The sequence below is a fragment of the Megalopta genalis genome, unplaced genomic scaffold (genome assembly GCF_051020955.1).
Source record: "Megalopta genalis isolate 19385.01 unplaced genomic scaffold, iyMegGena1_principal scaffold0121, whole genome shotgun sequence".
NCBI classification, from domain to species: domain Eukaryota; kingdom Metazoa; phylum Arthropoda; class Insecta; order Hymenoptera; family Halictidae; genus Megalopta; species Megalopta genalis.
Genome location: NW_027476190.1, coordinates 57,804 through 62,500, shown reverse-complemented (window position 1 = coordinate 62,500; position 4,697 = coordinate 57,804). Strand labels below are relative to the sequence as shown.

General features: G+C 43.2%; 1 non-coding gene across 1 annotated transcript; it reads right to left on the bottom strand.

The window, feature by feature from the left end:
- Positions 1 to 734: 734 nt before the first annotated feature.
- Positions 735 to 2,655, bottom strand: LOC143262369 (small subunit ribosomal RNA). The gene has a single exon (XR_013036201.1). It is a non-coding gene; the product is annotated as a small subunit ribosomal RNA (ribosomal RNA).
- Positions 2,656 to 4,697: the final 2,042 nt, after the last annotated feature.

The window sequence follows — 4,697 nt, the reverse complement described above, 5'->3', positions numbered from 1 at the left end:
CCAACGATTCCTTTTTTTCTTTTTTTTTTTTACACCACAGCGAAGACTTGAGGAAGCGTGATTAGCACGCTCGCATCCCTCCCTGTCCTACTACAACTGTGTGTGTGTGTGTAAAGAAAGAAAAAAGAATACATTGGCTTTCTCTCTATCGAGAAGATGGCCTACGCAACGCAGATCAAAGGCCTAATACGTGTAATATAATACGCGTCTGGCCGTGTATAAATCACGCACGAATGATCTGGTCGGGCCCAACTCTTCTCGTACGCTTATTTTTCCGTGTTGAGGCACTATCATAAAATCACACAAACCCCAACACGTGTGTGTCTTGGAAGGAAGATGGCCTACGCAACGCAGATCAAAGGCCTAATACGTGTAGTACACACGTCTGCCGTGTAAATCACGCACGAATGATCTGGTCGGGCCCAACTCTTCTCCACCACACCACATCCCAACTTTGTACATTTTTATATATTTTTGTGCGTTGGGGCACCTTCATAATCACAAACCCCAACAACACATATATCTCTCTCTCTTTGAAAGATTTGTTGTGGCCTACGCAACGCAGATCAAAGGCCTAATACGTGTAGTACACACGTCTGGCCGTGTAAATCACGCACGAATGATCTGGCGGGCTCAACAATATCTTTTTTTTTTATATGAATTCTTATCCACAAACTAATCGAATTCATTTTCTCTCCTCCTCTCCTCTCTCTTTGAGATATATTGGAACATTGTAATGATCCTTCCGCAGGTTCACCTACGGAAACCTTGTTACGACTTTTACTTCCTCTAAATAATCAAGTTTGGTCATCTTCCCGGCATCATCGGCAATGCCGAAACATTGCCGCGCACCAGTCCGAAGACCTCACTAAATCATTCAATCGGTAGTAGCGACGGGCGGTGTGTACAAAGGGCAGGGACGTAATCAACGCGAGCTTATGACTCGCGCTTACTGGGAATTCCTCGTTCATGGGGAATAATTGCAAGCCCCAATCCCTAGCACGAAGGAGGTTCAGCGGGTTACCCGGGCCTTTCGGCCAGGGAACACACGCTGATTCCTTCAGTGTAGCGCGCGTGCGGCCCAGAACATCTAAGGGCATCACAGACCTGTTATTGCTCAATCTCGTGCGGCTAGAAGCCGCCTGTCCCTCTAAGAAGATTTGTTTGTACGTTGGTAGTAAAAACCCCACCGGCAGAAGCCGAGAGCCTTCGAGATACCATAATTACGTCTATTTAGCAGGCTAGAGTCTCGTTCGTTATCGGAATTAACCAGACAAATCGCTCCACCAACTAAGAACGGCCATGCACCACCACCCACCGAATCAAGAAAGAGCTATCAATCTGTCAATCCTTCCGGTGTCCGGGCCTGGTGAGGTTTCCCGTGTTGAGTCAAATTAAGCCGCAGGCTCCACTCCTGGTGGTGCCCTTCCGTCAATTCCTTTAAGTTTCAGCTTTGCAACCATACTTCCCCCGGAACCCAAAAGCTTTGGTTTCCCGGAAGCTGCCCGCCGAGTCATCGTAGGAACTTCGGCGGATCGCTAGCTGGCATCGTTTATGGTTAGAACTAGGGCGGTATCTGATCGCCTTCGAACCTCTAACTTTCGTTCTTGATTAATGAAAACATTTTTGGCAAATGCTTTCGCTTCTGTCCGTCTTGCGACGATCCAAGAATTTCACCTCTAACGTCGCAATACGAATGCCCCCATCTGTCCCTATTAATCATTACCTCGGGGTTCCGAAAACCAACAAAATAGAACCGAGGTCCTATTCCATTATTCCATGCACACAGTATTCAGGCGAAGGTAGCCTGCTTTGAGCACTCTAATTTGTTCAAAGTAAACGTACCGGCCCACCTCGACACTCAGTGAAGAGCACCGCGATGGGATATTAGTTGGACCGCCCCGTGAAGAGCAAAGCCCACCGGTAGGACGTACCACATAATGCCAGTTAAACACCGCGAGCGATGAACCGACACTGTGACACACAGATTCAACTACGAGCTTTTTAACCGCAACAACTTTAATATACGCTATTGGAGCTGGAATTACCGCGGCTGCTGGCACCAGACTTGCCCTCCAATGGATCCTCGTTAAAGGATTTAAAGTGTACTCATTCCGATTACGGGGCCTCGGATGAGTCCCGTATCGTTATTTTTCGTCACTACCTCCCCGTGCCGGGAGTGGGTAATTTGCGCGCCTGCTGCCTTCCTTGGATGTGGTAGCCGTTTCTCAGGCTCCCTCTCCGGAATCGAACCCTGATTCCCCGTTACCCGTTACAACCATGGTAGGCGCAGAACCTACCATCGACAGTTGATAAGGCAGACATTTGAAAGATGCGTCGCCGGTGCTATAAGACCATGCGATCAGCACAAAGTTATTCAGAGTCACCAAAGCAAACGATGGACGAGTGTAAACACCCGCCACCGATTGGTTTTGATCTAATAAAAGCGTTCCTACCATCTCTGGTCGGAACTCTGTTTTGCATGTATTAGCTCTAGAATTACCACAGTTATCCAAGTAAATTTTAGTACGATCTAAGAAACCATAACTGATTTAATGAGCCATTCGCGGTTTCACCTTAATACGGCATGTACTGAGACATGCATGGCTTAATCTTTGAGACAAGCATATGACTACTGGCAGGATCAACCAGGGAACTATACAATATGTATATATAAAATGGACAAAATTTAAATCCTTTTCCATCGTCGCCTGTTTCATATATATATGTCAGGTCGACACACCATTTTTCTCTTTCAAATATGTACAAGTTTTGCCACATTCCGCGCTTGTAACATATCTTCTTTAACGCTCAATTTCTTTCATTTTTCTACCATACAGATATTTTACCGTACGCCCAAAAACGTACGTATTATATTTTTGTTCTATCATAAAATCACATTTTTCTACGTACGCCAGCTTCGTACGTTTCTATCTTTGCCTTCATAAAATCACAAGATAATTTTATCTTCAAGAGTCTCGCTATTAACATCTTGTAAGATAAATGTACGTCCCAGCTAAAACGTACAAATACTTCAAGTTAAGTAATAATATATCATCGCTATTGACAAATTTTTAAGATCCAAGACACAGTTCTCTCTATATGTTTTAATATTTTTTATGTACTCAAATATATTCAAAGGAAAAAGTACATGGGTGATGCCATAGTCGTGGAAGCGCGTACGCTCACGCTGATCTTCTGACCGCCGGAAGCACGAAACCTCTGATCTGGGCAAAATCGGCAAGCCGAGGAAGAACGGACAGGACACATGCTGGACTGGCGAGAAAGCGTGTTCTTCCGCTCGCGCTAGGCATTTCGATTTCTGACACCTCTTGATTTAAAAAATCAGTTTTTTGATAGTTTTCTCTCTCCACTGGGCTATTCATTTTAGCCACAGTTTTCAATTGGTACGATTTGCTTCCAAATCTTACAGATGCATTTTAAAAAATTTTTCCATCGCTCGGACAGAAGAGTCGATTGCTCAGTGAGTACGAGTATACATACAAAGTGCATACGGGTAACCAACCCCGTAGGGCTTGCCACATATGGGCCATTCGGTAAAAGACACCGACCCGTGGCCACGCTGTGTGGAGAAAAGTCCGTAACGTAAACGGCACGAAACAGTCAGGACCGAAGCCCCGAAGGAGCTCTGAGACAGCTTCTCGACCGAGATCGTAGAATTGGCCCAAAACCCGCTCTGCTCCGTCCGCCTCGCACGGACCGTGTATCTCTTATAGATACCGAACGGCCGGCAAGGACGCCGGCGCCGCCGGCCGAATAGCACGCGCGCTTATGAGTGTAAACCGCTGCGGCAACAGACCGCCCGGCCGTGCTGTTGTAACATAGCGCGTGAACGAACGAAAAAAATTTTTATAGTAAACATTAAAATAAATTACACTACCGTAAACTAGACAAAAAATTACACATTTTTTCCCAATATGAAAATTTTCACAAACTTTTTAAAGTCCCATCGCATCGAGTAAACTTTTTTAATAACGCGTCCGCACGATTCTAAATGCTTAATCCATATGTGAAATCGTTCACTGATCACGAATATCGCATTTAAAAAAATTACAAAAATTTATTTTTCAAAATAATCAAAAAAAACCGAAAAATCACAAGAGTAAAGTACCATTATTTTAAACAACATGTCGTTCTAAATGCTTAATCCCTATGTAAAAAAGTTATTTAAGCAAGAATATGTAATCGAAAAAAATTAGAAAAATTTATTTTAGCCGTAAATCGAAAATAATGGGGACACCGGAGCTGTTCGAAGCGCCGAGACGCGCCGCGTACGGCCGAATATTTTCTAAGTCCCAACGTACCGATCAAGAGTAAAGTACCATTTTCCTACATTAGATTTCGTTCTAAATGCTTAATCCCTATGTAAAAACGTTAGTTAAGCAAGAATATCGTATTTTTAAAAAAATCTAATGATAGGATTTTCCAGAAAATTGAAAAAACCGAAAAATGTCAAGAGTAAAGTGCCATTTTCTGACATTAGATTTCGTTCTAAATGCTTAATCCCTATGTAGAAACGTTAGTTAAGCAAGAATATCGTATTTTTAAAAAAATCTAATGATAGGATTTTTCAGAAAATTGAAAAAACCGTAAAATGTCAAGAGTAAAGTGCCATTATTTTAAACAATGTATCGTTCTAAATGCTTAATCCCTATGTAAAAAAGTTATTTAAGCAA